At 41.2% G+C, this 11375-nt stretch overlaps 1 long non-coding RNA gene across 1 annotated transcript; it reads left to right on the forward strand.

Moving 5' to 3' along the window:
• Positions 1-1292: 1292 nt before the first annotated feature.
• LOC118782640 lies at positions 1293-9336 on the forward strand. The gene is made up of 3 exons (XR_005005169.1): positions 1293-1319; positions 1734-1838; positions 9266-9336. It is a non-coding gene; the product is annotated as an uncharacterized LOC118782640 (long non-coding RNA).
• The last annotated feature ends 2039 nt before the right edge of the window (positions 9337-11375 follow it).

Consider the following 11375-nt stretch of genomic DNA (forward strand, 5'->3'; position numbering starts at 1 on the left):
TGGCTGCAGACTATACGCAATACGCAAACCAGCTTCCACTTTTCAAGACGAGAAAGTGCTTGATTCCATTAAACACTCACAAAATCAGCTTGTTAAAAAAGGAACGTATTTTTAATGCATTTCATCAAAGTTGAAGATCTATCCAGTCAAAAATAACGCATGAAAGTGGCAAAATGGAGTGTTTTCATTTTTAATGGACAGTACATGATTATTTATATATTAAGACATATTTTATACGTTTCTCGCGAAAAAAAGAAATACAGTAATGGTGACGTTCCATATACTGATAACTGCTACAATTTTTGCATAGGCAAAACAATTTCACAGGGTGTTCGTTGAACTGCGGCTCAAAATTGTAACACGTGGCAGGTCTTGACCCAGTCATGCCGTATGTGTTTTCATATCGTATGATACCTGATTATGTCAAAGCAGTCACCATTATTTTTATTTTATTTTTATGTTTTTAGAATCGAAGCGCCAAGAAGTCGAGGAATTTAAATGCATGTACTGTGGCACTGTCTATTGTCCATAAATGTAATGATAAAATTAAGTAGGCCTAATATTAACAAAGTAATAATAAAATTTAGTGGAGGAAGAGTAAAATGATCATACAAACATGCAAGTGATTTATTGAGTGCATTACTAAAATCACTGAAGCTAAAAATCTGTAACAATCTATGACATTGCACTCACTGAAATATCCCATAATACAGTTAGGGGGAGATTTAATTTGTCATTGTAAAATTTGTGGAGTAGTTGAATGACACATTGTCCTAAAATACTTAAAATTCTGATTCCTGAGGAAAACTGTAGAAGTCATACAACTAAGGGTTGGACAAACCATACCACTCAACCTTGCAACGAAAGGTCACAAAAGGAAAAGATGTATGAGGAATACAAGAAATCATGACTAACATTGCTAATACAAAATGAAACAAAAGTGTACAGTTACTAAATAATGCAATACATACTCTAAAAAGTGAAGAAAACTAATTATAATATGTCATGTTGAAAAAGCTCAGCAGCAAATTGTCCCAAGGGAACAGCTTATGGGTAATGGATGAGAGCAGGAAGGAATGTCTAAGGAGTGAATAAAATGCAGGACTGTATAAGTAGTGGGCATGAGAGACATACGGGAATAAAGAGAGGGCACTGAACGGAGTACAGATGGTAGAAAGTGAGTGGACTGAAGAAGTTTGTCTCCAGGAGACAATGTGAGAGTTCTCTTTAAATTTGAGAAAGGTAATTAATGGTGTGCAGCTAAAACATCCTCTTTTGGATTTTTTTTCCCCAGATGCAGTACTATGGGGGGTTTGAAGGTATGAGGAATGGTCATATGAAGGCCCCATTTATTGGGTATTGTATATAAAGATGTATAAACGATGAAGGTATGAATGAGCACACAAAGGAAGTATAGGTATATTCTGTATATTGCCTGTTTTTTCAAGGATTAATCAAATTATGACCCCTCTCAGCAGTGCCAGACCTCCAGTAGTGTACCTTAATTCTGTTGTACCTTAATCAGCACAAGAGAGCAGGGTTTAATGATGTCAGGGATGTACCACTATTCATTCATGGTCCAATCAAATGCCAGTTCTGAGTACTGCATGTCTAAACCCCCCCTGCCATCACACCCTACACAGCTGTGGCAGAGCCAGACTTCAGTATCGGAATGTTCCAGTTAGGTACTTCTTTTTTTTTCCTTTTGACCTGGGGGGAACACTGACAACCAGGTGGCAAATCTAGAAGCACCCCCTGCATGGACAAAGCACATTGCACAAGATGTCTTCAGTGACACCCCAGATGGGTTCCATTTGGAGTTAAATCCTGGCTTTACTGTAAGTGATCATTACGCTAATGGTTGCTGTATCTCTCTGTCCCTGTCTCTCATGTTCCTCTCTCTCTCTCTCTCTCTCTCTCTCTCTCTCTCTCTCTTTACATGTTTTATTTTCCTTCTCTGTCATTAAGCCAGCCTGTTTCATCCTCTTGGAAAATATTCCTTTTTAATTGCACTGTCCTCAAGGGAGCGCTGGTATTACCCGTTTGGCACTGCCTCTCCCCTCGTCTGTTCAGTGTTAGTGCACTGGCATAATTCCCCCTTCCTGGGGCTCTTGGGAGGGGGAAAGGCTTCACAGGGAGACTTCTCTGAGCACAATGCACTCCAATTACAATTATCTGCCAGATGGATATAATCTAAAACCAATTTGCTGGTAATATTTCTCCCGAAACATCCTACATGTACCTGTAATAGAAAGAGGGTGTGGTGATGCCTACTTTCCCTCAGACGTCCCTTACTATGGCTCAAATTTAGAAAAAGAAGAAAACAAAAGAATGCATTTATTATTGTTTTTGGAAAACAGTGTATTTGTTCAGAATACAAAGAAATGGGATGGTGATTTAATCTTTATAGCATCTTTTGGTGAGGAGTTTTGAGAATCTTTGTTCTCCAGCTGTTTGTGCCCTGTTTATTGTCCAGCTGACAACAGAGAAACAGCCACAAACAAACCTCACATATTTTATTGTGGAGATTGCGCCATATATCATCTATGGAATGACAGACAGCCCATAGTGTGGCTGAAGCCATTTAAGGCCTGGGGTCAGACTTTAGAGGACCAGCTACATTTAAGACATGCTGGGCAGTTCTGTGGAGCTCCATGATGATAGCCACAGGACTACATGGACCAGACGGTCATGAGGTCAAATCCCAGATGTGACACTCCTGCTGTACCAGAAGGTACTTCATCTGATGGGGTTGACTAGTCATCTGGAGCATGGTTTTTACCTGCATCCAATGGCCTTGATCGTAGACCAAGTCTTCAAATGTTCATGAATAACATTAATTTTAGAATTGTATAGGTCCAATCATGGGGGTGCTTTGACAATAAAAATAATGTCAATGCTGATTTTTGGCTTACTGACTCATAATGTTAGCTTGCTGACTCATAAGTTTTGCTACACTTTTCAGAAAGTATGTACCCATGCACCACCCAAAGCCACTGGCCTGGTCAATAATAGAAAGAATTCAGAAAGAATTGCTCTTTTTCCTTTACTGCACAGACTTCTTGCAGACAAAGTGGTGAACATCCTTCTCTTGTTTCCTTGGTGATGAGGATGGACAGACATGATAAAGACTGTTATAAAGACTGTAATAATCTGTGAACTAAACACATAGAACGGCATGCTATTGGCTTATGAAACAGGGTAAAATGAGGACATTTTCAACACAAATCTTTGAAACTGTCATAATTATATTTTTTTTCTTTTTTTTTGCATTTATGGTGTTTTGAGAAATTTCTGAAGGTGTAGTGCTGGTAGTTTGACAGGTCAGTTCAGAGGCTCAGGGGATGGGGTGCAATTAAATGTCACAGGGGGAATGGGCAAGCAGACATTAGGCTAAAAGGAATTCCAGTCACATATGGTTGGTTCAACACACCTCACCTCCTACATCCTACTAAGGTAGTCCCTCACCTCATTAACTGCCATGAGGTTTCAAGTCATTTCCCAGCTTCACCTAACCCAAGACATACCCTAAGTTATTATTAGTTATTAGTTAAGTTATTAAGATCTGCCCACGGTGCTGTTCTGGAACATTTGTTTTGAATAAAGGGTCTATGGTGTGAAAGGGCACAGAAAAAGGTGACATTCACCTTCAGGGCTTTAGTGAATTTCACTTGCATCATTTTCCCAGCAAAAGCTAGAGAAATGCACCCTCTGCAATGGTTAAGAAACATTGTAGAAAAGCTATATGTGAAGGCTGGGTGGTAGAGACTGCGCTTGACGGACCTTCCCCAGTGACTGTGCCCCTCTGAGTGTAAACAGTAAGGCAAGGTTCAGCATGCCTATTAGGTGACAGAAGGGTTACAGCAGATGTGATCCTGCAGGGACAGAGATCTTGCCAGGACAAACCAACAGAGAAACAGATCGAAAAATGCATCAGGACTCAGTGTGCTGTCAATAAGAGATGCTGTGTGGTGGTGACTGCTCTTAACACCCCAGACACACACACACAAGACTCCCTGCTTCTGTCTGTGTTCATCTGCAGCCCATGACCTGAGGCTGAAATTTTATTTGCAATTTCCTCTGCACCACCCCCTCCACACCACCACCCCCACCCAAGCCTTCTTTAAAACGACTCCTGAAGTTTATGTTTCTGCTCTTTCTCCTTTGTCTCAGGACAACCTTGTCCACGTGCTGGCCTCAGCACAGCTCTATAAGGTTGAGGCATGTTATTTTTAACAAGCCACCACAGCGTGTGCGTATGAAATTTATGTGGCTGTAGTGTAAAGTACTCCTGGAATCTGAGACGGCAGGCAGAGGGGGAAAAAAATGCAGCGTACACCCTCACCAGTTTCACGAGCAGGTGGTGTGGGTTCCCATAACGTCTGTGCCCAAATTTGGGGCAGGTTGGATAAGTCACGTGTGAGCCTTAAATGAGGAAGGAGAGACAGAAAGAAGCAGTAAAGAAGTTGGATCTTCTTACACCTCATTCATGCACAGACCAGATGCCTGGAGCATTGCTTCTAGTGGCATCCAGAAAATTTTCTTGAAAAATTTCCTTTGTTTTTATCTCTCAATATGCACACCCAACTGGAGTTTGAAATTCATTTTGCTCCCTGGAAATTACAAAAAATCTTAAGAATCAAGAGAATGAAAATCATTAGCCTGGGCTCCTGCATAGCTCACTCAGCAAGGCACTCATGCCGAGTGCAGGCTGAGACACAATCATGTTTTTTGGGAAAGGAAAGGTTAATTGTTTTTTCAGAAATTTGAATAATTGGTACTTAAAGTGTGTATACCATTAATCAGATGAACATTTTAGAATTCATCAGTTTCTTATTAGCTAGAATTTGTTCTTACCTGTGTCTAGGTCACATGTACCATATATGAAAGTACACATTTGAGTGAAATGAGATCTTTTTTTGTCATTCCAATAAAAGTGTAACCATCAAATTTATATGTGAGCAAAATTTCACGGATGTCCCAGGCATGTCTCTACTCACACTATGAAATGTGTATATATTTTCATGCATTCACCTCTGCGGAATTGTTTACATTTCTGAGTCTAAGAAAATATTCCCCTCCTTTTTACTTTTGGCAGCATTTCAGCTATACCTGTGATTCTGAAGTCAGAATGTCTGTATATGGGATTGCCAGGATGTTTACTTATTCAAATTGCACATAACATGCATGAACGTGTTATTTACATAAATGATTGAGATTCTTCATCATACGAATGGGCAAGAACAAACTTGTGTGTTTACACTTAGTTTCATAAATCCACCACGACCTTTACTGAAGAACCTTTCTAATGAACAAAATATGGTTGTTTCTATGAACATTTTGATGAAGGCCCATTGTTCACAGGAAATGGTGAAACTTCCCAGGGAAGGTGTTTGGTTAGATAGACTTAAACAGGCACCAAAGAGACACTTCTGAAAAAAGGGAGCTATGAACCTTTGGCATGCCCAATTAAATACCTCCCATACATTTAATTTTCAAATACTTGTTGCCTTTTTCCTTGCATATCTTGGCAAATCACTTGCTTGCCGCAATATCATCTTGTTGTCTTCTTTTGCTCTTGCCTGATCAATTGATTGCCTGATTCATTTATTGTAGTAGCTGTTCAAGTGTGTCTGAGTGATTTTTGTCTTTCTTCAAATAAAAGGTTAGTTACATTGGTTTAGTTTAGCTTGGGCCAACAGCCTACAGAAAATGTTCTTACTCTTAAAGTAATACTTTTGTTACAAGTTAAAGCACACCGGGGAAATTCTGCACTTTTTCCTTGCATTAAGCCTAGACAGCTAACCTACTTATTAACTTGACGGATACCTGTTGTAGCGATCCAGTTATCTTGCTGTTGGGATTTTTTTGTGTATTTTTTTGCCCTTTTAAGAGCAAGTCCTAAATTTTTGTTCATAGAAGTAAGAGTAGATCACTTTTTTCATTTTTACATTAGTCACTGAGTTAATGTTATTTACATATCATTTGATCTGCTCATGTCATCTCATGCTTTGTGTCAAATACTATTTGTTTTCTGTTTTAGTAAGGAACTATTCATATTTAATTGGATATGTCCAGTTAGATAACTACGATTTTTTGTGCTTTGCATATCTGGTTTTTCTAAGCCACCATGGTGCAGTTTGACATGTAGACTGTGTCTCTTTAGTGTCTCTTTTAGGGCAGTACACTAAACAGCTTCATGGAAAGTTAGATGCTTACTGTAGATATGGGGTTAAAATATGAGGCCAATTTTGTGTTGTTTAATGATCACATTTCTGGATGGGAACATCCAGAATGAATTCATTTGTGACAGCTGCTGGCTGGTTGAGCACCTCGAAAATAAGACTCTTGATCTTAACATCCAGCTGCCTGGCCTCCACTGTTATAATGAATTATTAGAGTGCCAGGAACTGGTTACTATACTCTTTAGAGAGATCATGTGTACACCACAAAGGGGGAGAGGGAGCATTTTGGAGCAGTCAGAGAGAAAGGACTGGGTGACTCCAGGTTGTAATTGTAGGACGGGGCATCCACATCAAAAGGGGCCAATTTCTCCAGAAATGTAGACTTACAACCATTTCCAGCCCTTGCAGAAAGAGACTTTGGGTCATATTTCTGAGAGCAGAAGGACTGGTGAGCAGTTTCAGGGCACCTCGAAGGCCACATTGTCTAAGAAACAGGAGTCATAGAGGTGTAGGTAGCATACTGTGTGTGCAGGAAAGAATTTGAACAGTATGTTGACAGCTTGGAGCCCAGGAAGGCAGCAAAGTATGTGAACAAGCTCATAGTTAAAGCAGGAGTGTATCCAGGGGTCATGGTTCATGCTGGAGCTAATAACATAGGTGCAGGCACATTTGAGTTTCTGCATGGTAAATATGTAGAACTACCCACAAATGTTAATATCAGGACCTCTACAGCTGCCTGACAAGCACAGTTGTATGTGGAAATTTGCACATGGCTTCAATACTGCTGTATGGAAGAGGTTTAGGTTTGCGAGGCACTAGGGCTGCTTTCAGAGCATGTGGAACATGTACGAATATGACATGTTACACTTGAACTAGAGGGGCACACATCCAGTCGGCCAGTATATGCGTAGAGTAGCTGAGGAGTCAATCAAATCAAACTGGATTAAGAATTAGCTTCGGTATAAAATACAAAGAGTAAGGATAATAGAGATTATGTATAAGCGAGGAGCTCCAGGAAGTTTCATCAGACGGATTTCTAAAAGCAATTAATAAAGTGGACCATAGAAGATATTTCAAGATGAGTTCTATCAGCAGAACAAGGGGGACATCAGTTAAAAGTTTTTACACTAGGGAGTATTTTTTTCACTGTCATTAGTGAATATAATAGTTTAACAGGGTTCACAGTGAAAGCATCAACCCTTTGAGTGTTCGATCGAGCTTGACACACTGCTAGTTACACAAGACTATTGCAAGACTACTGGCAAAATGACGAGCCTAGCTGGGCTGTATGGAGCATTCTCATCATTAAATTCATGTTTTTGAAACAAACTCAAAATGTTTCCCTATTTAAAAGCACTTTATGGATCCAGGAGCAGTTGAAGCCAAGAAAAAAAATCACAGGAGAGGTTGTTTCTGTGATTTTACCAGGTTACCTTTGTATCAGCCGCACTGGAGGAGATCCTTAATGAACTCACACATAATATAAATCTCTCACAACCCATGGCCTCCATATTCGAAAACCTGAAGTGTGGCCATTGTTTGCTCTTACAGCATGTGGAATCACAGGCGTAATAGTTCCCAGAGGTAATCCATTGCTTTTGCAAGAGCATGGCACTTCAGTGATAATTTACTTGAAGTTATTCTGTAATCATTGTGGTTCAGCCACACAAACATTTGTTTATTTGCTTTCAGTTGCTCTGGAGTTCAGTGTGGACTGAATCAGCCTTTATTCACACACGCCTGTCCCTCCATGCATTTGCACTCGACCTTGTAATTGCACAGTAAAACCGGGCCTGCATTCGGCTCGCAGCCGTCATTCAGAGGCAACCGTAAAGCTAACTATCAAGCTGTTCCAAAAGCTGCCTCTCCTGGACTTCAGTTTCAACAAATCAAACCATGATCCAACTACGAGCATCAGCCCGCCCACCCACAATAAATAATTCACCATTGATATCATTCCACCCAACCCCTCATCCTCTTTGTTTTCCTCTCTTACCACAAAACGGAGAGGTGGATATTTAACCTAACCCCTATGGTACTGTGTCCTAATTGTTGAGCAATGCATTCAAGCATTACATTTCCGTTTGATTCTTGCAGAATATTTTCCATTGATTTCAATGACTAACAAACTCATGTTGGCTTGGAAGAATAGGGGAAAAAGCTAATACTTGCTTAGATTCATTACTGAAAGGCTAAGGGTGACGGGTCTTGGTAGTTCATTGGGCTCCATCTGAGGATCATAATCTTGTAACTATTTTGAGAGATGTTTTCTGATGAGTGTCAGACAGTCTGTGACCATATTGCAACCTTAGGACATGTTAAGTGGCCACAGGAACATAAATGCTCTCACAGACTATTTTTCAGAGCCAGCACTGACCCTGTTACATCATGCATACCTCATACATACTCACTGTGCAGTACTTCACTAATTTCACATAATGGTAAACACTCAGTGCTTTGTTTTGCCAGTAACACATATCAAGGTATACCCACAGTGAAATACTCCACAAATCACATATAATGATATGAACCTCAAATGTAAGTGTGAGAAGGGAGTGTAGGTTTGAGCGTGGTTGTTGTATGAGTTCTAGTACAGGGAAGGCAAGAGCATCCATTGAAGATGGACACAGGGCCTCTGTGGAAATAGAAAAGGGAGGAAAAAGACTTGGAGATTCAATATTATACAGACCTTACGCACAACATCCCCCAGTCCCAGTCTGCTCCTCCCTACTATCTAGGAGGCACATCTGCCAATGTAACCAGTCGTGGCATTGTGCTGTCATCCGCCTGGGCCTCTTGGAAGCTTTCTCAGCAAGTTGGACTATCTCCTCATCTGTAGATCCTATTATTCTGCTGAGTGACTTTAATCTCCATCTACACAATCCTGAGTCTATTGGCCTCCTCCTACTGCTTCACATATTTGACCTCTCACTGCTGCACTCTCCCACACACGCAAGGCAGGCATATCAGCTTGGTCTTGTCCTCCTGAGGAACTGCACTACTGGAAACCTTAATCTTAAAGTAACCTCCCTTCAGCTCCGATTACTACTCTGTGTCCTTCTCTTCTTCTGTCTCCTCAGGTGCTGGAAGACTGGTGTGGATATCCAAAGTCACCCTTCTGTTGTAACTTTCATAATTTATCTCCCTCCACCTTCTCCTCCATGGTGAGGTCTTAAATATCATCTGTTGATTCTTTCCGACAAATATCCCCTGACTCTGCTGCTTCCACTCCCTTGTCCACGCTGTCATCATGTCTTGATACACTCCGCCCCTTTTCCTCCAAGCGTGCTGATCTGTATTGCTCCAGGACATGGTTGTCTCATGTACTGCTTCTTAACAGTGAAATCTTTAACAGATAAAAGGAAATGGAAAAAAATGTGCCTGCTGACCTAGTCTGTGTTTTCATTGGTTGTCTCATCTGCAAAGGCATCTTACTACCAAAGCCAGGTATAAGCCTCAGGTACTAATTCCTGTAAACTTTTCACCCTTTTCTCGAACCACCTCTGCCTCTGCCTCCCTCTACTCTCAGTGTAGATTACTGTCTATCCTACTTTGCAATGAGTGTTGTGGATATCTACCACTCCTTTATTTAGCCTCTGGCATAGTATCTCAGCCGCCTGCCAACTCACTCCACCTAGCCTTCCGTGTTTCTCAGCATTTTTCCCATTCTTGATACATATCTAACTCCTGTTGTTCCACAGACAATCACCTTTCTTTTATGAACAGGACTCACCATGCATCACGATTTGCCTCCATGACATTGAAAAAATAATCGGTATCTAAAACTTACCCTTTCCAAAATCAACCCACTCCACTTCCCAGGCAAACCTCAACCATTTCCTGTCCCTCTATTGCTGCTAGTAATAAATTAGTGTCTGCATCACAGTCTGCCAATAACCTTTGCGTAACACTAGACAACAGCTTACAAGAGAATGTAGCATCAGTCACCTGTAGTTGTATATTCTTCTTTTACAACAAGTAGAGAGTCCAACTATTTCTCTCTTCTTTCTCATCCCAGTTCTTAATACAGGCTAATGCACTCTCTTGTTCAGACTGTTTGAATTCCCTACTTGCTGATCTCCCTGCATGTGGCACAAGTCCTCTCTATCTTATCCAGAATGCTGCAGCTCAACTTGTCCAAAACCAGCCAAAATATTCATGTCTCACCACTGTTTATCTGCCTCCTGCTTATCTCTCTCACCCTGGTCAAGGCTCTATTGTTGGCCTACCAGTTGAGCAAAACAGACTACTCTCTCTAGCTAGTTTCAAATGCCACACTTCTGCCAGACCTCTCTGTTCTACAACCTTTAGTCAAATAACCATATGCCCCCCCCCCCCACCCCCAACCAAGTGGCTACCTATAGCAATCAGAGCAGCAGTGACGCTGGCCATTTTCCAGCACAGTACATCCAGTGCATCTGCTAAATGACTAAATGCACTAAATGCAATGCACCTGCATAAGCACACACACATAAGCAAGCAGTGTCTGACGAGGTCACCTTAACCTCCGTGAACTCTGCGCCTTGGGGTGAGGGTCTGTCAGAGGGACAAGAGGGAGATGACATGGTGTGAGGAAGAGCAGATGCCCTCTGTGAGGGCCTGCTGATACGCTTGTGCCAGCATGAGAATGCCACTGTTAAGACTGTGGATATGGAGAGGGGCACTGGGGATATGTACCCAGTCCTGGCACTTCAGCCTGTCAGCCGGAGATGCTGCATCAAACTAGTTTACTCTACCGCAATATCATTCCCAGAGACAGAGCCCTGATCGGAGAGAGAGTAGAGAAGAGATAGATAGCGTGGCTGAGCGTATTCATGCAGCCATGTTTGAGAATGTCCATGAGTGTGTTCTTATTTGTGAGTAAGAGAGAACGCTTACTGGGAAAGGTGTTACAGTTTTATTTATTAAATTACTATTCACCCAGGTAAATATTTACTGGTGATTTATGTTGATTTCCAGCTCTTTGGCCATTATGCTCCGCACTGTAAAAAAAAAAAAGTTCCAGGGAGGAGGGTCAGAACCCTGCTCTGGGTGAGGAGGTCACTGTGGTGAGGATGTGGTTTTATAGTTACGTAGTATTTACTGTTATAAACACATCAAAGGCCTTAAAACCATGTTAACAAAACCACTCCCCAGCTGGGATTGAAAAAAAACAGCATGCAAATGAACTACAAGGACATTCCTGTAACA

Source organism: Megalops cyprinoides, chromosome 9 (assembly GCF_013368585.1).
Source record: "Megalops cyprinoides isolate fMegCyp1 chromosome 9, fMegCyp1.pri, whole genome shotgun sequence".
NCBI lineage: Eukaryota > Metazoa > Chordata > Actinopteri > Elopiformes > Megalopidae > Megalops > Megalops cyprinoides.